Here is a 26,082-nt window from a genome sequence, read left to right as displayed (position 1 = left end):
CAACCCCGCGAGGTGCTTATGATAAGCGCGGAGCAAGTGTCCAAGATGCTTGAAGATGCTATGGCTAAACAATAGGAGACCTTCAGGTTCGAAATGCAGATGGCCATGCAGAACAAGAGAGAAATGCACGACCAACAAATCCAAGCATTGACAAACCAGCAAGGCGAGCCAAGTCGTCGTAACCCGGTTAATCTGGAAGATGAGGATACGAATGCAAATGAGACTCATAATACCAATAATCCTCCCGTCAACACAGGGGGTGGTAACGAGAATGCTAGCGAAAACACAGGTGAAAACTTGAAGATTAAAAATCTCGAGAGCAAAATCAATACATTGATTTCCGCTCAAGAGATGAAGAAGACAGGCATTCATTGTCCATACCCAAGAGAATGGGAATCGATCCCATATCCGGCGAAGTTTAATCTAATTAACTTCATGGCGTTTAATGGGATGGGTTCACCCACTCAGCATTTGATTTACTTCAAATCGCACCTGGGGGTTATCTCTGGTAATGAGCCTCTGATGGTACGGTCCTTCGTTGGCACTCTTCGTGGAGCCGCCTTCGACTGGTATCGCCGCCTCAAGCCAGGAAGCGTGAACAGCTGGGACGACATGGAGACTAAATTCCTCACTAACTTCTTCGACGACGACATCGAGATATCCATCGGGTCGTTGCTTGACGAGAAACAAAAATACGGGGAATTGGTTGATACCTTCGTCAAAAGGTTCCGGAACAAGGCGATGAACTGTCGGGACCCGATCACTAAGGAGTTCATTCTCCAGACTTGCCACAATAACCTCACATTGTACGTGTTGGAAGCAATGGGGACAACACCGTTCAAAACATTGAAGGATTTGAAGGTCCGAGGAGAGCAAGCCGAGCGATTCCTCAGAAGGAAGAAGGCGGAGAGAGGCCAACAGACGAATAATGCTCCGCAACAGAATTTCGTCCCACGAGGGAAAGGTAAGGCACATGCTAATGCAGTTGATGCTAATCAAACTTTCTAATTGCAACCTCAGCAACAGCCACAGCAACAAGCGCCACAACAATCTCGGGGGCAATGGCAACAACGGCCTCAGAAGCAGAAATCTTCAGAGCCGAGGTTTCCTAAAGTGTACTCCTTAAAAGATGACGAAGCCCCCGACATCTTTAAGTACCTGTTGGAGAATAACATAATCCAGCTGCCAGCGATCGTGGATCAAGAAGGGGCTAGCAAAGTGATGGATCCGAAGTATTGCGCATACCATAGAGCGGTCCATCCCCCTACCAAGTCGTGCTACCACCTCAAGGGATAAGATCCAGGCGCTAATTGATGTAGGCGTCATAACCCCGAAGCCGTCCAAGAATGTTGGAGCAAATGCGATTTCCATCAGCTTTGGATCGGTGCCCACAACATGGTTCAAACCAGAGCGCATCACCAAAGTAGGAATGAAGACAGTGAACGATGACCCACACGGATAGCGCCAAAAAGGACTTGTGCCACACACAGTCCCAAACGGCGAAATCCTCTGGGTTCATCCCGATCTCATTGAAGACAAACAGTGGGCGACTTCCTCAAGAAGAAAGGGTAAAGGCAAGTCCTGCAATGCTACATCCGCAATCTTCGAGGAGGATGGCGATGAAGCTCCTGCTTTCCGGCTCTCCGAAGAAGAACAAGAAATCTTCGCCACTAGAAGCGGAAATGAGTATCACTACAATTATCCGCCACCTAGTGAGCAGGGGGTGACTAAACGGGGATCAGCCAAAACTCTCACGGAGATGGGGGTGATTACGAGTCCTACACCGGGCGAAGAGGCTCGACGACAGCCGGTGAATAAACCGAAAGAGAAGAATCCCCAGGAGGTGCAGAATCCGAAGCAGTCTCGTTTCAGTCGCATGGCTCAACTAGCTAATATTCCAGCACGGATAACGCTGTATGAGTTGCTGCGGTTGTCCAAGGAAACCAGGGAGGCCTTGCAAGAAGCTTTGGCCAATTCAGAGGTGTTTCTGACTCAAGTCAAGCCGGTGCCTGAAGAGCCAAAACCGCTGAGTCAACACTACAATATAGCGACTAAGAACCTTTCTTGCATTACTTTTACCAAAGAGGATATACAGACGAAGAATTCGAACCATGATCGACCGCTATACTTCATCGGGTACATTGGCTCCAGCAAAGTCAACCGAATCCAAGTGGATCCGGGTTCCGCTGTGAGTATTATGCCGCTTCACCTTATGCATAGCCTTGGCATTCCAGTCAGCAAATTGGCGTCTACAGGCACGGTCATTTACGGATTCAACACCAGCGGGTCAAGGCCTTTGGGAAAGATCCGGATAAAGACAGAAGTCACATGTTATGTGATCGATGTCGAGACTTCATATAACTTACTATTGGGTTGGCCTTGGATCCATAGTAACGTTATAATCCCCTCCACTCTCCATCAGTGTTTGAAATATGTCAACACTGATAATAGGGTTAGGACGGTGGTCGCGGATAAGCAACCATTCAAAGGGTATGAGAATTATTTCACTGATTCTCTCCTTTATGGTAACGAATCTGATACTGAATCATCGGCCCATGGCACGGACAACGGAGAAGAAGCTGATACCGAAGCCGGATTTGATTACAATGGAGGTTATGTTTTAAACGACATTGTACCCTTTGTAATCAACCTTGACGATGAACAAACGTCAGAGGGCAGTTGTAACTGGCAACTTGCCAATAATGAAATAAATAATGATTTAGAGTACTCTCTGTCTCTTGATGATGTGACAAAAGAATTGTATAATAATCCTGATTTGTACATGCCGCTTCGGTCGTCCTACATAGCAAAGGAACGCCTATAGCATTCTTTCAGAATAACCCTGATCGTTCCTGCCAAAATAGGAGGTGCAAAAGAAGTGATTTACAGTAAAGGAAAAAGCTCTTCATTACTAGATCATTTCTTAAGAGAAGATGAGGATGATGACAAACCTGGTTGACATTTATCTAAGTATAGTCCTGAAGCGCGCAAGCTCATGGAAAAACAGGGATACGATTTCACACTCGGAGAAGGCTTATACTTTGATCAAGGTTCCCGTATCCCAGCTAAAGCAGCATATGTGCCAAAAGGAAAACCAGATGATTATTACCGTCACAAAAGAGGCTTAGGCTATGTTTCCTCGTCTGATGATGAATGTGGTTGGCAAATTATCGATCAAATTGCTAACAAAACTAAGAACGGATACTCTTCTGATTCTTCAGCTGGGGATTCCGACGCAAGTTTGGGGGAGGTGTTCAAGAAACTGATGTCGCATATGACTACGGTCGATCCTGTGACGATAGAAGACGACGATCAAATGCCAACGTGGGAAGATCCATGGGTTCATCACCTAAACATGCAGTACGGCGATAGGTTCGAACAAAGAGAACCACCCAGTGAAGATGAAATAGTCCAAGTTAACATGGGTGACGAGGCCAACACAAAGCCCATATTCATCAGTGACAGCCTTCCCCCAAATGAGAAGGAAGAATTAATTGCTCTCATCAGGGAATATATTGACGTCTTCACGTGGAACTATGAAGATATGCCTGGGCTCGATCCTAATGTGGCAATGCACCGCCTCGATATTAAGCCGGATGCCAAATCTGTCAAACAACAGCAAAGACGGTTTCGTCCGCAGATTATGGAAGCCATTGAGGCAGAGGTTAAAAAGTTGATCGAATCAGGATTTATCCGAGAAGAGCAACATCTAGACTGGCTAAACAAAATTGTTCCAGTCATGAAGAAGAACGGTAAAATCAGGATTTGCATTGACTTCAGGGACCTGAATACGGCATGTCCAAAAGACGACTTTCCTCTCCCAATCACAGATGTCATTATCGAAAATACGTGCGGATTTGAGAGAATGTCTTTTATGGATGGTTTCTCAGGATATAACCAAATCAAGATGCACCCAGATGACGAGAAGCACACAGCGTTCAGAACGCCCCTCGGTGTCTTTTGCTACACGGTAATGCCTTTCGGTCTAAAGAATGCAGGCGCCACATACCAGCGAGCGATGACTAAGATTTTCCAAGAACATCTCAGGAAGACGGTCGAATGCTACGTTGATGATTTGGTTGTAAAAAACTGCAACAAAGAAGATCACATCAAAGACTTGAAGATGATGTTCGATCTCATGCGAAGTCATCAATTGAAGATGAACCCCACTAAATCCTTCCTTGGAATGTCCAGCGGAAAATTCCTTGGATTCGTCGTCACCACTAAAGGTATATATATCGATCCGAATGTCCAGCGGAAAATTCCTTGGATTCGTCGTCACCACTAAAGGTATATATATCGATCCTGATAAGGTGAAGGTGATACACGAACTGCAACACCCTAGAAATCTGAGAGAGCTCAGAGGGTTGCAAGGGCGATTAGCGTACATCCGGCGGTTTATCTCAAATCTTTCCGGGAAATGCCAACCATTCTCTAAATTAAACAAGAAAGGGGTGTCATTTATTTGGGACGACGCCTGTCAAAAAGCATTCGAAGATATCAAAACATATCTGACGAATCCTCCTGTTCTCGTTGCACCAAAATCAGGTAGACTGTTCTTGATTTATCTCAAAGCAATGAACCACTCGATAAGTGCTTTACTAGCACAAGACGATGATAATGGTCACGAGCAGGCAGTCTATTATTTAAGTCAGACCTTGATAGGCGCCGAGTCTCGATATCCGATGATCGAAAAAGAATGCCTCGCTTTGGTATTCGTAATGCAAAAGATGCGGCATTATTTAGTTAGACAGACGATCTACGTCATTTTTAACGTTAATCCAGTACGAGTGTTTATGACGCAACCGGCCTCTATGAATTGGCGGTTAGCGAAGTGGGCTCTTCTCTTGTCTTAATATGATTTGCACTTCAAACAGCAGAAGTCGATCAAAGGACAAGCGATTTGTGATCTTTTGGCGGCAAACCCGACAACAGATACGGCAGAAGTATATGATGACTTGCCGGACGAAACCCACGAGGTTAACACTACATCCCACCAACAAGTATGGCAATTATACTTCGATGGTGCCTCGAGGGCAGTTAATAGGGCAATAACCCCGGGAGGTTCTACAGTTTCCTCCGGAGTTGGAGTTGTATTAATTTCCCCGGGGAAGCATGTGATGCCTCGGGCTTATTCACTAACTAGTCCATGTTCCAATAACGTAGCCGAGTACAACGCGCTTCTCATTAGACTCAGTTTTGCCAAAGAGCTGGGGGTCGAATATCTCGAAGCTTTTAGGGATTCTCAACTGATAGTTAACCAAGTCCGTGGAGAGTATGAAGTCAGGAACCAAGACCTGATCCCGTACCACCAGGAGGCCATTAAAATGGCAGATTCTTTTGAAGAATTCTATATTGAATACATCCCCCGTCTCCAGAACGCTTATGCGGATGCATTGGCAGCACTAGCGGTATCACTTGCGCAGTCTCCCGAAACTGAACTATTAGTCATAGTAAGGACGCATCAACTCTGCATACCCATATACGATATGGAAATTGAAGAGGAAGACGATGGAAACGTAAGCGCCAAGGAGGTGAATTCAACTCAAATTGGGTCCGATTCCCGAGATTGGCGTTTTCCTATCATTGACTACGTCCAATATGGTATTTTGCCGGATGATATAAAAGAAAGGGAATCGATACGTCGAAGAGCACCAAGATTCTTCTATAATACCGAGACCCATACGTTATACCGTAGAGGGTACGATGGTTTGTTACTCCGATGCCTTTCGAACAAAGAAGCAGAAGAAGTTCTGAAGGAAGCTACTCCGATGCCTTTCGAACAAAGAAGCAGAAGAAGTTCTGAAGGAAGCACACGAAGGAGAATGCGGTGCACATCAGCCCGATCCCAAACTGTATGATCGCATCAGAAGAATGTGATATTTTTGGCCAACAATGGTTCGTGACGCAATTGAATACGCCCGAGAGTGTCATGCTTGTCAAATACATGCAAATTATATGCATCAACCACTAGAGCAGTTACACATGTCAACCACATCTTGGCCGTTCGAGACATGGGGTATGGACATTGTCGGTCGTATTTTTCCCCCTTCAGTCAAAGGTGATCGATTCATTCTCGCAATCACGGATTACTTTTCAAAGTGGGCTGAAGCAATTCTGCTTAGAGAAGTAAAGACGAACAACGTCATCAGTTTTATCAAACATCATGTCATATATCGACACGGCGTGCCAAGACGGATCATTCATGACAATGGTCCACAATTCATAAGCAACGCCTTCGTCAGGTTTTGTGACAAGTTCAAAATTCAAGATGTTTCGTCAACGACTTATTATCCCGCTGCGAATGGATTAGCTGAGGCGTTTAACAAGACGATCATTAAGATCCTATCAAAGCTCGTGAAGATCAATAAACGAGACTGGGACGATAAACTCGGTGAAGCGCTCTGGGCTTATCGCACCACCATACGCACACCCACAGGGGCCACCCCATATTCGTTGGTATACGGATGTGAAGCTGTGCTACCATTAGAGATTCAAATCCCATCCCTTCGGATCGCTCTCGCAACCGAGATGACGACGGAAGAACAACATCAGAAACGTCTCGAAGAACTCGAGAGGTTGGATGAAAAACGCTTGGAACCAGAATATCTAGGGCTTTTAACAAATGAGTCCGACAGAGAAGCTTCAAGGAAGGAGATCTGGTCCTCGCTGCTCGCTGACGGATAATCCTCAACTCCAAGAAGAAAGGTAAATTTGAACCCAAATGGGAAGGACCGTTTGTGATAGACACAGTCTACTCAAACGGCGCATATCACCTGATTACTTTGTGATAGACACAGTCTACTCAAACGGCGCATATCACCTGATTACTCAAGAGGGCGACAGGCAATTAATATCAATAAATGGGAAGTTCCTGAAGAAATACTATTCCTAGTGCGTTCAGGATAACCTATTTATCGGGAAGTTCCTTGAAGAATATTACATTTAATATTCTAGAGGATAACCCAAAATCATTTTTACCACCAAAATCCCTCACTGATCAATTTCAATTAACAGTGAGTCCACCAAAAATATCTTTCTGGCCCTCTTGACTCTTTCCATGAACAAGAGGTCCACTTTCAGTTCAGAGTCCCCTTTCGATAAACGAAAGAACTCCCTTCTGTTTTTTCTTTGGTTAAGCCTTCTCATGGTCATAACCTATGTTGAAATTTCATTTCGATAAACGAAAAACTCATCTTCCGATTAGATAACCAAGCCTATAAAAGGTAAGTTTATCTAGATCTTCCAGATTCTCGGAGTGGAGATCCCACTTCTAGTTTCTTTTGCGCTGGAAATAGAATATAAAATTCTTCCTTTCCAGGATCAAGGAATAGAATATAAAATTCTTCCTTTCTTGTATTCGGGTTCACCTTCACCCTAAAAGAAGACCGGGAAATAGAATATAAAATTCTTCCTTTCCCACACCAACCATTTCCAAGAATTTATCAATCTAGGATTCATCCTAAGAAGTTTATCCCGAATCCTAAGCAGGGATAAGTCTGCGCCTAACACGCGCTACCGGTTTAGTCTTTTTTCATAGAAAAAGACACCAGAGTTCGATTCTGGGGTATTCTATCCTGAAACCTAAGCAGGGATAAGTCTGCGCTTAACCCGCGCTGCCGGTTAGTTCTTAACCGTTAAAAAGAACACCCGTCCACATATTCAACATTGTGGCAGGTCGTCATTAATGACACCAAAATCCATGCCTTACACGCATGGGGAATTCCATCCTGAATCCTAAGGAAGGATATGCCGACGCCTAACACGCGCCGCCGGTTTAGTCTTTTTCCGTAGAAAAAGATACCAGAGTTCGATTCTGGGGTATTCTATCCTGAAACCTAAGTAAGGATAAGTCTGCGCTTAACCCGCACTGCCGGTTAGTTCTTAACCGTCAAAAAGAACACCCGTTCATATATTCAACATTGTGGCAGGTTATTATTAATAACACCAAAATCCATGCCTTACACGCATAGGAAATTTTATCCTGAATCCTAAGAAAGGATATGCCGACGCCTAACACGCGCCGCCGGTTTAGTCTTGCTCCATAGAAAAGACACTAGAGCTCGATTCTGGGGTATTTTATCTCGAAGCCTAAGTAGGGATAAATCAACGCCTAACACGCGTCGCCGGGTAGTCTATTCTCGTGAGAAAGATGAAGTCTAAGTATTCAATATCGTAGCACTAAGAGCGTTAACTCTCTTAGCACAACATCATATGCGGAACGGATTTAGATAATTCGCATGCTAGCCCGACTCAAACGGTAATCGGTAAAGGCTAATCAAATCCATTGAAGGCTGGGGGTTAGCCAAAAATCCTAAAGTCAACACCTAACACGTGTCGCCGGGTAGCCTATTCCCGTAATAATGGAGAAGTCTATGTATTCGACATCATAGCACAAAGTCTCAGAGAATTTACTCTCTTAACACAATGTTACATGCGGAACGGATTTAGACAATCCGCATGCTAGCCCGATTCAAACGGTAATCGATAAAGGCTTATCAAACCCGTTGAAGGCTGAGGGTTTGCCAAAAATCCTAAAAGTATTATGGTCGATCATTTCAAATGGAATGAGGAATCATAATAAAGATAAAGATAAAAACCAGTTCCACTAAGAAAATCAAAAGTCAAAGTATTCAGCAAATAAAATCATACATCAAGCCCATGGCTAAAAATCTGCTGACTAAACTTAGACAGCTTCTCATCATAAGCTTGCCTAAGCTCATCCTGCAACTCGGCTCTGATGGACTCTTCAGTCGCGGCTGAAGTCTTCACAGCAACCTCCTCTGTCTCAACCAGCTTCTGCTTCAAGGACTTCAGCTCATCAGATAAAGAAGTGTGTGCTTGCTGATCCTGTATCTTCGTCATCTGAAGAATACTCAAAGTCTCCTCTTTCTCACGGAGTTCTCTTCGGAGCTGGTCTATCTCGGTCTCACAAGAGGCAATGGAAGAATCAAGCTCGTCGAGTGAGGATGACCTAATAACAAGGTTAGCTTCAACTCGATCTACCCGGTCCCGCTGCACCTGAATCTCGAGCTCAGCAAGAATCCTAGTATCGCGCCATGTCTGTAAGCGAGTATCCAACTCGGCAGCAATGAATGAAGAGGCGCCTGCATCCCGGAGCTCGCGAAACATCTGAAGCTCAAACTCTAGGCAGTCGAGATCATCAACTATAGCCTTCGCCAGATCTGGGTATTCTACATCCCTTATTGAATTTATTTTAAGATCAATGAATGGCTTAAACTGGTGAAGGGAAAGTCCGCCGTGGAAGAGTTTACCAATCATAGCATTCACGAAGGAGAAGAAGGAGCAGACTTCTATGCAGATGACGATCTTCTCAGGGTCATTGTTAGATAACAACTCCTTCACAAGAACATGAAGCCGAGAAGAAAGCTCTACACAAGAAGGAGAAATTCGTCAAGAAAACCTTAATAAAGAAGTAAATGACATTTCTCAGTTGCTTAATATATACCTTCTGCCCCTTGGGTCACTGGGGGTAGTGGAGGTGCAACGGCTGTTGATGTATCGGCTGGTGTAGCTGGTCTCACAGCCGGCTCAACAGGATCAGTCTCGACAAAAGCTCCTGTCGAACACAAAACAGAATGCCCAAATGCATCACATTATAGCTGCATTAGTCAAAAATTAGCTAGTCCTGTAATTAACTTGAGAAGAGGCACGTACCTTCAAAAGAACCATTCTCGGGATTCTGAGGGAGTGTAGACTCAGGAGACATATCCTCAGGCATCTGGTCATCAATCTGAGGAGAGTCATACAGGAAGTGGAGCATAGGGGTGTCCACAAGCAAACCTTCCCCGTCAAAATCTTTGGTCGGGAAATCTGACACAATAAAATATAAATGCGGCGAAAGAAGAATGAAGAGACTATGACCAAGGAAATGACTTACCTCCTACGGGTGCGTCAACCTCTTCACTCCCGAAGTCCATGTGTGCCTCTTGCAGTTTATCTGAAAGAGCAAGAAGCATAGAGACAATTACGGGAGGAACGAATTCGGAATCAGTCAATACCTTTGATTGCCATCTAAAGGGCATATCGTCAATGGTAGATGTACCTGGATGTGCTGAATCGGGTCCTACATTGATAGTTTCCCTAACATCGGCAGCTTCTGCAGGCCTTTCTACCTGGTGCGGTGAGTCGGGCTCACCAGAAGATGTAAAATTATGAAAAGCAGGATCAGGACTCATCTCTCTCTCCCCACGCTCTCCTATATAGAGATGAAAAAGCATGAGTCAAAGTTCTGAATGATCAAGAGGTTGGTCTATAGGGTAGATGTTACCTCCGTCACTAGCAGGATCGTCACCGAACAGTCCTCGTGATCTTCAAGATCTCTGCCTGAAGCTTCATCAGCAGAATGAAAGATCTTCTTTCCCTCTTCGTCAATCCGACGAGTCTTGTGCCGTGCCCTTTGTGACCGAGCATTTTCCCAAATCATACGAGAATCAGCCTGAGAAGCCTCATCAGCCTCTAGCTCTGCAATCGTCTTCACAGGGACAGTTTTATTAGCTGCTAACAACCACTTGCAGCTTAAGAAGGTGAGGTTCAACTGCCGCTCAGCACTCGGGAGGCTGAACTTAGCACCAGTACAGCCCGTCACGGTCCATAACCATGCACGAAGACCGTCCACCAAACATTCCCGACATAAAGCTGATCATAGCCAAACTGGCGAGCGAACCGTCAGGGTAGGTATGGCTCTATGAAACACTGATTCCTCACCCGGAAAGTCAGATAACCCGGCCTGATGTTCACCAGCCAGTTAAAGCAGCCGATGTCTAAATGAGTTCGATACTCCCTCGGCTTCTCCTCATCAATCAGACACTCGCCGTATCGGTCGGAGAGTTACGGAAAGCAAGTGGAAAACGCCCAACACTTGTGGACCTGTAGCTGCTGTCTGATGTCAGGGAATCATCGCCCCTCCCACTTGCCATTCTCAAGCAACTGTAGTAGAGGAACGGAGGGGTCTGTAGCGTTCGGTACCGACATCATATCAGAACGATGAAGGACGAACCAAGCCATCAAATAAGTGTACGAAAGCTCCACCTTAATAGTAGGAATCTGAGCCTGCGATTCACTTTCCTTCCGTGTAAAATCACTAGAAATCTGTCGAAGCCCTCGATGCGAAAGTTCCTTTTTATAGGCAAGCTGAACCGCTGGGTAGAGCACTTCCAAGGGCAAAGCGTCACCGGACTGATACGGGACCACACATTTCTTTAACCAGATAGCGAGGTAACCGGCAAGAAGGGTCATCGGTCGAATCGGTGCGGTCGCATACCATAAGAATGATTTAAACTTGGTCCCTGCAGGAAAACCACTCTCAGGACTACTAATGGTATAAGAATGAGCGCCAATCTACTTCAATAGATTATTCACCCCTGAAGGAGTGAGTGGTGCCAGCTCGCAAATAGCCTCGCCGGAATTGCTCTCTAGATTTCTGAACAAGTAGCATGCAAACTGCTTCAGACTCACGAATGACTTAGTCCTCTTCGCTAAAGGCTCAGACTGCACTAAAGCAATATGATAGTGACATGTGAGGTCCCATAAAGCCTCATAGCGGTCGGGCATGCGATCCTTCAGCTGACTCAATTCATGGTTGGAGGGAAAGTATTCCTGATACAGCATCTGTCCCATGGGCAAACCAGAAATCCTGTGCATCTCATGGAGGGCCAAGCCCAACTCCCCTTGCCGGGTCAGAAAAGTGTTCGAATCCGGGTTATAGAGCTCGCACAAAGCGAAGAAATGCTTCGCGCTAACAGGCAAGCCATACATGGTGGCACGAACGGCTGCATACAGACCACAAGCGTGCAACTCCTCGCTCCATCGGCTTAAGACGTACTTCGTCATGCGAGTCCACCAAAGCTTGTCCAAAGAATGGACCCAGCCATAAAATCTGTGACGCGTCGCAGGCATCTCCCGTCCTAAAGCAGCGAGGCAATTCTTCAAAGTAGAAGCAGAGGCAAGAAGCTCGTTACGCGACGGTGCATCCAACCCCAATACTCCAGGATGTAATCCAGTGATATGACTCCTGCTCAAACCAGGAGCTGCCTGATGAGTGATGTAGCCACAGTGAACGCTCTCATGCTCCTCCGTCAAGCGCCACGACATCTCCCGTTTAGCAGCCTGACGCCTAAGCTCAGTCAACGAGCGGTGTCGAGGAATCTTCGGCAAATATAGGAAACCACCGCCATTTTTATGAAGCCACTGCTCGGCGTCAATAAACACTGCATCCGGATCTCTGGCAGAGTCGCCAAATAAAAAGTCGGTCTTCCTGAGAGGCTGAATAGAACTGGCATCCTTCACGAAAGGCGCATTTGTAATCAACTGTCGAAGAGCTCGATGTCCACCTTCCTTCACCACTTGGGCAACCTCTGTCGACATGCCCGAAGAAAACTAAGGAGTAACTGGAATAGGGGAAAAATCGTCGGAAGTCGAATAATACTCGCCACGATGCCCGTACACTGCGTGAGATGAGAACGCTCCGGAAGGATACTCAACTGAAAACAAGCAATTAAACATTTGTTAATTCCAGTTATAAAAGAAAATTAAACTCATCTTACAAATGGGTAAGATAGAGTCATTGTCTTATAAAGGGTGAGACGATCTGGCCACGTTGTGCATTCATAAGATAGGGTATATCGACAATATATCCCTACCTTATAAGGCACAATGCAGCGTCAAAATGTCCCCCTTTATTTTGAGATATGGTTTTGACCAAGCAAAATATATCTTTAAAGCGTCGATCCTCACCAAGGAGAATCAATGCTCTTCCCGATTGCCTCACCAAGGAGAACAACGTGGGGTAAAAAGGACAAATTTGCAAATTTCCAAGAAAAAGAGGACTAATTTGTAAATTTCTAAATATGCCAAAAATAGCTCACTAGCATAAGAGGGAGGCGCGCCATCAGCTGACGCAGCAGGGGAGCGACCTCTCGGGACACGCGACATAATGATCTGCAAAATAAATTAAGGGATCAGATAAAAAAAATTCCTCTTTTTATTTGCAATTCTACCCCCCTAAAAGACGAGCTCGAGGCGCCAAATCATAATCCTAACCCTCACATGCAATCCCACAAGTTCATAAATTGAATTAGGCATGAAATATGCTAAAATTATGGAGGATATACCTGAAAGAAAGCTCGAGGATCCGACAAAAAATCAAATCTTGAAAGAGGCTCGAACCACGTGCTCGAGGGGCCTGAGAGAAATTTTTATATGAAGATTTTTGAGAGATTTTTTAGTCTAAGATCCAAAAGAAGGCTAGATCTAAGACAATTGTAAAGATTTGAGGGAGAAAGGATGCTCGAGGGAAGAGAAAAGCGAAAAAGAGGTTAAGGGGGGCTGGCCCTAGGAGGAGGAAAAGAAAGAAGAAAAGAACCCATTTTATAATGTGAACCAGCCCTGAACCAGACCGGACCAGGTTGAACCAGACCAGACCAGTCCAAATCAGTCCAAAAGAGGTCAAACTAGGCTGAGCCAGGCCAAACCAGACTGAACCAGACCAGACCAGAATGAACCAGTCTTGAACCAGTCCTGAACCAACCTTGAACCAGGTTGAACCAGCCTTGAACCAGGTTGAACCAGTTTGAACCAAATTTGAACCAGAATTCAAATTGAAGCTGAATCGAGCATCGAAACAACTTCAAATCGACCGAGGGTTCAGTCCTTGGTTTATTCTTACCTCTCCCGCACATTCGGAAGAATCAGAGGATTTTTTGAGCCGAATTACTACCTTTTTTGGCTCATTATCAAGCCGGTTCAGCTCATTATCAGGCCGGTTCAGCTCATTCGGGCACAGAATTACTCCAATAAGGTATACGAGTATAAACTATTCCCTATTTTTGGTTGAGAAGTTCCTAGAGAATATTTTTCTAAAAATATTCTTAAGGATAACTCAACAACACTACGCCGGACAACGCGTCGCAAATAAAGACTCAACGCCAACATTCGAGGGTCAGTTCTGTGTTGAACCGACAAACACGAGCTAAAGATCAAAAAATTAGGAACCGACTTCAAATTCAAAATTCCGACAATGGTCAGACAATAAATGTAGCACCGGAAACCTTACAGACATTCGACAAAGCACTGAATGGCCTGAAGGATTAAAGGAATCAAGAACAGAAGCCATTCTAAGGTCCCGTTACACCGACTGAAGGTTGGGACAATCATATCCAAAGTATTCCAGATTCTTCTATAAAAGAACGAGACTGAAATACTTTGGAGGGGGTATCTGTAGGCGTATAAAATTACTTATAGGTCCCTTAGCACCGCTCAACACAAACCGACGAACCATCGGGCGACGTATCCAAACACGAGCGTCAGTCCACAACGCCAAAGCCAAGTGACACGCAACGGAGCGGATTAACGAGGCGACGAGGCTAACGAATCGCACACAAACAATGGAATACATCCATTCGCATGCGGAATCAAGCTAACAGTTCGGTGAGTCAACAAGTCATCCAACCATAGAACGGATTTAAACTTAAACACCGAGGCGGATTTACTGCCATATTAGGATTCGGACTGTCAAATCAGAGTCTGGATCAACAACGAAGCGCCACAACGCCAAAGCCAAGTGACACGCAACGGAGCGGATTAACGAGGCGACGAGGCTAACGAATCGCACGCAAACAATGAAATACATCTATTCGCATGCGGAATCAAGCTAACAGTTCGGTGAGTCAATGAGTCATCCAACCATAGAATGGATTTGAATTCAAACACCGAGGCGGATTTACTGCCATATTAGGATTCGGACTGTCAAATCAGAGTCCGGATCAACAACGAAGCGGGTTTACTGCCAAATCAGGATTCAGATCAACAAATCAGAGTTTAAATCAACCACGAGACCAGAAAAAACGGTAAAAACCACAACACCTAGGGGACTCGGCCAAAACCGAGCCACCTATAGGTGGCTCGGTGGCCGAGCCACCTATAGGTGGCCGGCCCAGATCTGTGCCAAGGCACAGATCTGAGAGCCTATAAATAGAGGGCATGGTTCATTTGTGAAGGGTGGGAATTTTGGGAGGCGAAGCTCTGCTGGATTCAAGGCTCAGAACTTAAAAAGATTGAAGCTTTGGGACTTTAAGGACTTGCTCTTCCAGATCCGGTGCTCGGCGATCGTCAACGCCAAATAAGGCAAGAGTTCGAGAGGGACCGGATCTCAGATCTACGTAGTCATCCTCCGGATCAAAGCTTGGCCTTTGATCCCGAGAACTAAATGCTACTATTTCCTTGGCGAAATAGTACCCTCGGCTATTATTTCCTTGGCGAAATAATACCCGTTATACTGCGTAGATCCGACCGGATCTAGATCGCGTGGTGGTCCACGGATAAACCTCAGCGCAGGCGAAGAACCCACAAAGCGAGTGACCGCAAAATAGGAGCTCGCGATTCGTTCGAAATGAAAGTTGTAATCTTTTTTTTTCTTTGATTTTGTTGTAACCGGATCTTATAAAAAGACCGGATCTTTGTAATCGATAAACTATTACAAGAGTGTGCAATGAATTCATCAATGAAGAAAGCAATAATTTTCCCCGCGAACAAGTGCATTTGAACTCCCTACATATGGAGAAGTGTTAAAGAAGGCCTTGTTAATTGAGAAAAATGAAATTGATACGAAACCAAAGAATGAGGCGAGCAACTCCTACCCAAAGAAGCGGTTCTGGCAAGACAATCGCAGTGGAAGAAATAAAAATTAGAGAAACAAAAAGCAGAATTTTGGACGTAGAGAGCAGCAAATTCCTAACCAGAAAACTTTAAGATGTGATGTTTGTCATAAACTTGGGCATGAAGCGTAAAATTGTTGGAGAAATACAGGAGCTTGTTTGAGATGTGGTCAGAAAGATCACAAAATAGCAAATTGTCCCCTACAGCAATCATCTCAGAATACCTTTCAGCCTGAACCATCTCAGAATACCTTCCAGCCTGGCCAGTCCAGTGGCGGGAACAAGCATCCTCAAGCCAAGGCCCGAGTTTATTCTCTAACTGAGAAGGAAACAGAAGCAAACAAAGATGTGGTGACAGGTACGCTAACTTTTGCGTCAGTTCATGCTCGAGTACTATTTGATTCTGGTGCATCATATTCCTTTATTGCTGCACAGTTTGTTAAGAGAAATCAATTACCATGTGATACCTTACAATAAGAATTTCTTGTTAGTACACCTGGGGGCAGCATATTAGTATCAAATCAAGGTTGTAGGGGTAAAATTTATATTCTCGACAAGGAACTCCCCGTAGAATTAATGATGCTAAAAATGCATGATTTTGATATCATATTGGGGATGGATTGGTTATCCTTAAATCATGCTTCTATTTTATGTCGAGAAAAGAAAGTAGCATTTAAATTTCCTTGCCAACCTGAATTTTGTTTTGAGGGCGGTAAGTGTCAAGAACCCTTAAAAATCATCTCAGCCCTTAAAGCACATCGAGCGCTAAGGAGTAGATGTATGGGTTATTTGGCTTCAGTTGAGATGGTTGATGATGGAAAACAATTTTTAGAGGTATTTCCAGATAAACTTCCATGAATGTCCCCAGATAGAGAGGTTGAATTTTCAATTGACCTAGTACCTAGTATGAGTCTCATTTCTAAGGCTCCTTATCGAATGGCACCTGCTGAATTGAGAGAGCTAAAAGTGCAACTGCAAGAACTTTTAGATAAAGGTTTCATTCGGCCGAGTGTGTCACCCTAGGGTGCACCAGTGTTATTTGTGAAGAAGAAAGATGGAAGTATGAGATTATGTATTGATTTCCGTGAGTTGAATAAAGTAACTATTCAGAACAAATATCCATTACCGAGAATTGATGATCTATTTGATCAATTACAAGGAGCTCAGGTATTTTCAAAGATTGATCTCCGTTCTGGTTACTATCAATTAAAGATTAAGCCAGAAGATGTGCCAAAGACTGCATTTCGAACTCGTTATGGTCATTATGAATTTTTAGTTTTATCATTCGGGCTCACAAATGCACCTGCGGCATTTATGGATCTTATGAACAGAATATTTAAACCTTTCTTGGATCAGTTTGTTATGGTATTTATTGACGATATTCTGATATACTCAAGAAGTAAAGAAGAACATGAAGAGCACTTGAGACAGGTGTTGCACATATTAAAGAGAGAACAATTGTATGTGAAACTTAAGAAATGTGAATTCTGCTTGGAGGAAGTAGCATTTCTTGGGCATGTAATCTCTAAAGAAGGGATTTCTATGGACCCTGAAAAGGTAAAAGCTATTGTTAAATGGGACAGACCGATTACGGTGACGGAGATACGTAGCTTTCTTGGAATGGCTGGCTACTATAGAAAATTTGTGGAAGGATTCTCCCGTATTGCTTCACCTCTAACTCGTCTTACTCAGAAGGGAGTTAAATTTATTTGGTCAGATGAATGTGAGAAAAGCTTCCAAGAGCTAAAAAATCGATTAGTGTCTGCTCCAATACTTTCACTACCTAGTGGAGACACAGGCTTTGCTATTTATAGTGATGCATCTAGAAGAGGATTAGGATGTGTACTTATGCAAAATGGAAAAGTCATAGCATATGCTTCAAGGCAGTTTAAGCCTTATGAACAAAACTATCCCACTCATGATCTTGAGTTAGCGGCAATAGTGTTTGCTCTCAAGATTTGGAGACATTATTTATATGGAGTACATTGTGAAATATATACTAACCACAAGAGTTTAAAATATATATTTACCCAGAAGGAGTTGAATTTACGGCAAAGAAGATGGTTGGAGCTTCTGAAAGATTATGATATGACCATCCATTATCACCCTGGCAAGGCAAATGTTGTTGCTGATGCCTTGAGCCGTAAGAATTCATGCAATTTAGCTTGCCTAATTACTTCTCAAAGAAAAATATTGGAGGACTTGGATCGTACTTGAATTGAAATTAGAATCCACCAAATTGGAGTTAAATTAGCAAATATGATAATACAACCTTCTTTGCTAGATGAAATTAAAGCAAACCAGCAGAATGATCCTCAACTGTTGAAGATAAAGAAAGATGTGGAAGAAGGCACTCGAGGAGAGTTTAAGATACATAAAGATGGACCATTGAGGTTTGGAACTAGAGTTTGTGTGCCTAACATACCAGAGATAAAGAAAAAGATTCTAAAATATGCACATCACTCTTTGTACACTATGCATCCTGGATCAACAAAAATGTATAAAGACCTGAAGGAAATATATTGGTGGAATAATATGAAGAAGGAAATTGCCACCTATGTTGCAGAATATTTCACTTGCCAACAAGTAAAAGCTGAGCACCAAAGACCAGCTGGATTAGTCCATAACTTGGACATACCAATGTGGAAATGGGAAAAAATCACCATGGATTTCGTCACTGGCCTTCCGAAATCTTTGAGAAAGAATGATGCAATATGGGTAATTATTGACCGGTTGACAAAGTCAGCACACTTTTTACCTATCAATATGAAATTTTCATTAGAAAAGCTGACTAAGATGTACATTAATGAGATAGTAAGGTTGCATGGTGTACCAATATCAATAGTTTCTGACTGAGATTCTCGGTTCACATCAGAATACTGGAAAAGTGTGCATAGAGCTCTGCAGACTAAACTAAATTTCAGCTCAGCTTATCATCCACAGACATATGGCCAATCAGAATGGACAATTCAAACACTAGAAGATATGTTGAGATGTTGTGTTCTGGAGATGAAAGGATCGTGGGAAGATTATCTGCCTTTGGCCGGCACCTCTTTAATGGAAAAATAAAAACAGAGAAAATCAAAGAAAATCGTAGAAAAAAAAACTAAAAAAGTGAAGAAAAAAACACAGACAACACTCTCCTCCTTAACAGAACTCCTGGAATCAGTAGAAATCATGTGAAGGGGAGAAAAGGAGACCAAGGCAACGAATCAACATCCCAATCAATTGAGGTAAATCTCCTTTCAATTTCATAGTAACTCTTAGTAAATTGAATCAAATTAGAAGGAGTAAGGAAGTTGTTATGATTATGAAGTTAAAAATTTAGGGTTTACAAAAAGGATTTTTTTTCTTTTCTGTGTTTAAGATGCATGAAAACAAACTAAAAAAAAGAAGAGAGAAGAAGAAAAAGAAAAATAACTAACCTAGATTTAATGGATTTCTTACCATCGGCCTCTCCTTGTCGTCGGAGGCTCCTCGTCGTCGTCCAATCCTCCATGGCAGAGAGAGAAAGAGAGGAAGAGGGAGAGAGAGAGAAAGAGAAAGAGAGAGGAGAAAAACCAAAAGAAAAAGAGGAAGAGAGGGAACCGGAAAAAAAAGAAAGAAAAGAAAAATAAAGGAGGAAGATGAATCGGGAAGCAAGAGAATTAGATAAGAGGGAAAGGGAAAATTTTCATTTCACCCTTGGTTTACATAATAATTTCACATAAGCCCATCTAGCTCATTTAATAAAGTTATGGCTAAGAAAAAAAACTCCCTTAAGTCCCTGAGCCATGTGAGAATTTCTAACACACCTTATTAAAATGAGTTATGGTTATAAAATGATTGGGTAATATCTGTTAAGCCCCTATTATTTACTTAAATTGTAAATAAGTCCAATCTGAGGAATAAACAATAACTTTTAGACTTGATAAATTCCTTATAACCCCTGTCTTATCATAAATTACTAGGAAATCCAAAAAGCTAGTATATGGGAGTTATAAAATTTTGATAAATTGTTAAAATTAATAATAAGCTCATATGTAATGTAGAATTTAATTATTATTGATTATATTTGAATTTATTAGACTCTAGATTATGAATTGATTTACCTATAGTATATGTTTGTTCTGAATTAATAATTAGTCATATATCTTACATTATAGGTTCTGGTTGATATTCGGGAGAATAATAGTTTGAGAAAGTCGTGACCACTAGAGGTGAGTTCATTTCTCACTAGTATTTTATAATATGAAATTGCATGAGTTGTATACTTGATTTATCTGGTGATAAAAATAAAAATAAAAATAAATAAATAATATGTCTTTTCATATATGTAAAGATTTGACCTATTTCTATTGTGGTCTATCCTATAATACGATGTTAGCCTCGTACAATATATGAAAAGCAAATTTGATTTTTATATAATAATACGATGTTAGCCTCGTACAATATATGAAAAGCAAATTTGATTTTTATATAAAATATGAAAAAAATGAATTTGGCTCTCGTGCAATTTTCAAATAATCGGGGACATTGTTTTATCTGAATGTTTTGATGAGGTATTTGGAACGTATTTCAACAGTTTAACGGATTCAAAGATTTTTTGTGACTTAGTATCTGATAAAAGAAAAAAATAAACATCCGTAAACTGTTTTAACAGAAATGAGGAGCTTTACCTTGTCAATTTCATTTGAAATATCTACAAATCCTAATATGCAAAGTATTTCTTATTTGACATGTGATCTCAATGTTTTCAAACCCTCAAATAGTCCACTATGGATTGGTTTTGCCTGCCATATGGTGAATACACCTTTATTTGGCCCTTCTGTATTGTCCCTTCTGAAATTTGTTCTGGCTCATCTGTATTTGGCCAGTAACCTATGGTAGTGTTAGGTGCATTCGATTCCCGGGAATTATCTGTTATCTGATGCGGTTTACGCATTCCCTTGCTACTGGGCTAAAATTCGTAGCCTTAGTGTGACCTATGGGGTGACTTTTACATTCATAAAATAGTCATCAAGAAATAAGATTCTGATAATTGACTGTGAAATTAAGAAAACAACAATTCTCTGATTTTGTACAAATTAATAGTTCTTTTCCTTCTTAATGTTTACCTTGATTCAAAAAGGGTTTGATTCCAAGAAATTTCACAGTTTATTCAGTTGCACATGAGAAAGGAAATATAATTATTGTATTCTTTCTTAAAAACTTAAAATTTGTTAATTTCTGAGAACTATTCTTATTACTATTTTGTTAGTTATCTAGGAACTCTAGTGGGAAATGTTCTCACTGAGCGCTAGCTCATTCCGTTGTTTTTAAATTTTTTTCAGATCCGGTGTAGCTTCATAGTAGCCGAACTTTTGGTTTGAGCTTTTGGCTGAGAGGCGTTATATGGAGAGCCTCTTCTTATTGATGTTACCTTCAGCACATTTTGTTTTGTTTTATAAAAATACTTATAACGGTGAGCTTGTGGGCTGTAAGTACCGATTATATATATATATAGTTGCTCTGATCTCTATCATCAGCAGGTTTATGAATATTTTAAAAATAAACTATGTGATATGAATTGCCAGGCTTGACTCGTGCATAAGACTTGTCTCGTGCATGGGTCGCTGCTGTCGCATACCCCGTATTTTATGAATTTCCGCTGCAGATTTCAGGGCGTGACAGTAAGGTGGTATCAGAGTAAAGCCAACCAGAATTATGAGAGCTAAGTGCTATGCAGCACAAAGTGCTACGTCGAGAGGACGGGAGCCACCTCTTCAGGTCATAGGAGCCACCTCTAGAATCTCACACGGATGGTACGGTCTTGGATAATATGATTTGGCGCAACGAGGACGTTGCGAGTTTAAGTGGGGGAGTTTGTAATACCCTAACCCTTGAGAGGGTGATGTAATTAGTATTGATAGATTTAATTGGAATACTCATACCACCAAGATGCATCTTCTTTTTAGAAACCCAATTCTTAGAAACTCCAAAGTTAAGCGTGCTTGGTCTGGAGAAATTCTAGGATGGGTGACCCCCTGGTTAGTTTTTCAGGGAGCACGTAAGTGAGGATAAAACGTGCTGAAAAGACATGTGGTGGTTTGTGAGGCCAGTCCATCAGATCTAATAGCGTACTGACTCCGAGATTCCGGGGTGGGGCGTTACACCCAGTCTGGATGTTTGCTCGGGGTTCCTTCAACGGTCCTAAGCGTTCTTTAACAGGCGCCTTGCCTCGATCTTCGGGTAGAGAACCGATGTGATCCTTCAATGGAATTCTAACTCTGGGAAGGTCCATACCGCCGTAGGGTTCTACCGGAGGTGTGGGAGCGGAAGGAGCGTGATCCGAAGTTAACGAAGACTGGGGAGCAACGTCGCCTGCTTTTGCCTTAGGCGTTGATTTAGCCTTTGGCATCCAAGTTTGTTTGGATCTCGGCGATCTCTTAACCGCTTCTTCCTTTTGCATTTCTTATGTTTTTCGCACCAGGATCTGGGCATGCACAAGAAGTGCGCGATGCTTCTGAATGCGCTCCTCAAGAGTGGAACGGTTCTGTTTGACATGAACCCATTCGTTAGTAGATGGTTAAGAGGAGGTTCTCGAAGCTTGCTGCTGGAACACTTGGGGTCTTCTGAGTTTCAGATCTGCATCGTAGCAGATCCCATCAACAGGCTTCAAAGCCTTGACAAATTGGCGCCCGAGATGTTGACGACACCTTTGATGAGCCCTCTTCGTCAGCACTGGTGCACTTTCAACGGACAACTCCTTGACTTTCAAGGAGTTATCACGAACGTTGTATCTGGTTTCTTTGGAGGCCGGATAGGGGTCTTCCACTGTATTTGGGTTCAGATCATCAGCCATGGTCTTCGGATCTGAAGGCATGTTCTTCGCGATAGTGGTTTTCTTGCGTTTGAAAGAAGAAGATCTGGAGGAGGAGGAGGAAATATATTCCTCAAATTTTTGATGGTCGAATTCATAGTCGACCTCTTCGAACACCGGGATCTTGATCGTCGACTGCGGCACGACAGCTTCGGCAGCGAAGCTGTTGGCTCCCATTGTGGTCGCTAGCTTGTTTGGGTAGAAAATTGGTTTCTTCATTGAGGTACTCATTACAACTTCAGTCGTTACAATGAAAATACAAAAAAAATAGTCTTTTTATAAGACTTTTACACAATGAAAAAACAATTCTCATCAAACAGCACAGAGATCGTTTATCAGTCTTCTGCTTACGTGGGATCTTGGCCTGTGACGGGGACGTTGATATCCGTGAACCATCAAACGATCAGATCAGATCCGGAGCTTCGTTGATTCGCGAAGGAATTAAGAAACCGAAGCGGTTATCTCAACAACAGTGAGATAATTGTTTTTCTTAAGATCACTGTTCGCGGGAAAAATCGTTGCTTTCTTCATCATTGATTCTATTGCAAATTCTTGTAATAGTTTATCGATTACAAAGATCCGGTCTTTTTTTAGATCCGGTTACAACGAAAATCAAATAACACAAGAAATAAAGAAAATTACAACTTTTTCTTTTGTGTCGAACGAATCGCAAGATCCTGTTTTGCGGTCTCTTGCTTTGTGTGGGTTCTTTGCCTGCGCCGAGGTTTATCCGTGGACCACCGCGAGATCTAGATCTGATCAGATCTAAGCAGTACGACGGGTATTATTCCACAAAGGAAATAATAGCCGGGGAGGATTGATTCACCAAGGAAACAATCGTCCAAGTCTTGGGATCTAAGACCAAGCTTAGATCCGGAGTACGTCTGCGTAGATCTGAGATCCGGTCCTCTCGAACACCTGCCTTTTTTGGCGTTGACGATCGCTGAGCACCAGATCTGGAAGTGTGAGTCCCCGAAGTCCCAAAGCTCCAATCTTTTTTAAGTTTCGAGTCTTGAATCCGGCAGAGCTTCGCCTCCAAAAAATCCAACCCTTGAAAATGAACAATGCCTAGCCTATTTATAGGCACTCGAACCTGTGCCCGTGCACACGTGTCAGAGGTCGGCCACCTCAAGGTGGCCGGCACTGGGCCGAGCCACCTCAAGGTGGCTCGGCTTGAGCCGAGCCCCCCTGAGGTGGCTCGGCCTTGGCCGAGCCACCTTGGGGTGGCTCGGTTCAAAGCCGAGTCCCCCGGGGTTTGGGCTTGTGTTCGTTTCGTGGTTCGGATTCCGTCATTCGGGTTCCTGATTTGGCAGTAAATCCACTTCTGAGTTCGAGTCCGAAACCGATCTTGATTCGATCGTGATTCGTCCGAGTATGCCCTTGGTTGGATGACTCGTTGACTCTTCGAACACTTGGCTTGATCCCGCACGCGAATGGACGTATTCCGTTGCTTGCGTGCGATTAGTCAATCTCGTTGCCTCGTTGGTTTGTCGGTTTGTGCCGAGCTGAGCTAAGGGACCTATAAGCAATTTTATATGCCTACAGATACCCCCTCCAAAGTATTTCAGTCTCGTTCTTTTATAGAAGAGTCTGGAATACTTTGGATATGCTTGTCCCAACCTTCAGTCGGTGTAATGGGACCTTGGAATGACTTCCGTTCTTGATTCCTTCAATTCTCCAGGCTATTCGGTGCTTTGTCGAATGTCTGAAAGAGTTTCGGTGCTGCATTTATTGTCTGACCGTTGTCGGAATTTTGAACTTTGAAGTCGGTTCCTGATTTAGCTGACCATCGATTGTTGGCGTCGAGTCTTTATCTGCAACGCGTTGTCCGGCGTCTTATTGTTTGAGTTATCCTTAAGAATATTTATAGAAAACATTCTCCAGGAACTTCTCGAAAATTAGGGAATAGTTTATACTCATATACCTTATTGGAGTATTTAAGAAGCAGTTTAACCTCATGCACCTGTTGGAGGATTGAGAAGCAGTTTATACTCATATACTCTTCGGAGTGTTTGATTCTTTCATTGCAACGCATTGATAGGCGTTGACCTAGGGTTACGCGTTGTCCGGCGTTAACCCTAGGTTTTCGAACGTCGTACGTTGAATTTTTGCTCGCAACGCGTTGACTGGCGTTGACCTAGAGTTACGCGTTGACCGGTGTTAACCCTAGGGTTTCGAACGTCGTACGTTGAATTTTTACTCGCAACGCGTTGACTGGCGTTGACCTAGGGTTACGCGTTGACCGGCGTTAACCCTAGGGTTTTGAACGTCGTACGTTGAATTTTTGCTCGCAACACGTTGACTGGCGTTGACCTAGGGTTACGCGTTGACCGGCGTTAACCCTAAGGTTCCGAATGTCGTTGGATGCTCAGGTCACGAGACCAACTAATGAAGCTGATGCGTCAGTGACTCTCGTATTTATAGGATTTTTGGCAAACCCTCAGCCATCAACGGGTTTGATGAGCCTTTACCGACCACCGTTTGAGTCGGGCTAGCATGCGGATTATGTAAATCCGTTCCGCATGTGACTTTTGAACGTCGTATGTTGCTCAGGTCACGAGACCAACTAAAGAAGCTGATGCGTCAGTGACTTTCGTATTTATAGGATTTTTGGCAAATCCTCAGCCATCAACGGGTTTGATGCGCCTTTACCGACTACCGTTTGAGTCGGGCTAGCATGCGGATTGTTTAAGTCCGTTCCGCATGTGACGTTACGCTAAAAGAGTTAACCCTTTTAGTGCTACGATTTTGAATACGTAGACTTCGTCTTTCTCACGGGAATAGACTACCCGGCGACGCGTGTTAGGCGTTGACTTTGGGGTTTTTGGCTAACCCCCAGCCTTTCAACGGATTTGATTAGCCTTTACCGACTACCGTTTGAGTCGGGCTAGCATGCGGATTGTCTAAATCCGTTCCGCATGTAACGTTGTGCTAAAGGAATGAACTCCCTTAGACTTTACCGTTTGAATCGGGCTCACATGCGGATTGTCTAAATCCGTTCCGCATGTGACGTTGTGCTAAGAGAGTGAATTCTCTGAGACTTTATGCTATGATGTTGAATACATAGGCTTCGCCATTGTTACGGGAATAGGCTACCCGGCAACGTGTACTAGACGCTGACTTATCCCTACTTAGGCTTCGGGATAAAAATACCCCAGACTGGTATTCTGGTGTCTTTTTCAATCGGTAAAAGACTAAACCGGCGACGCGTGTTAGGCGTCGGCATATCCTTTCTTAGGATTCAGGATGAAATTCCCCATGCGTGTAAGGCATGGATTTCGGTGTTATTAATAACAACCTGCCACAATGTTGAATATGCGGACGGGTATTCTTTTTAACGGTTAAGAACTAACCGGCAGCGCAGGTTAAGCGCAAACTTATCCTTGTCTTCAAATCTCCCATTTGACACTTTATCCGGATTTTACCTAAAGGTCTTGACCCGCTGGTGTTGAATCCGTAAATGACCGTGCCTGTGGACGCCAACTTGCTGACTGGAATCCCGAGGAAATGCATCAAGCGAAGTGGCATAATACTCACAGCAGAACCCGGATCCACTTGGATTCGGTT

Source organism: Asparagus officinalis, chromosome 3, assembly GCF_001876935.1.
Source record: "Asparagus officinalis chromosome 3, Aspof.V1, whole genome shotgun sequence".
NCBI lineage: Eukaryota > Viridiplantae > Streptophyta > Magnoliopsida > Asparagales > Asparagaceae > Asparagus > Asparagus officinalis.
The sequence above is the reverse complement of the archived record's forward strand: the minus strand, read 5'-3'. Positions refer to the sequence as shown.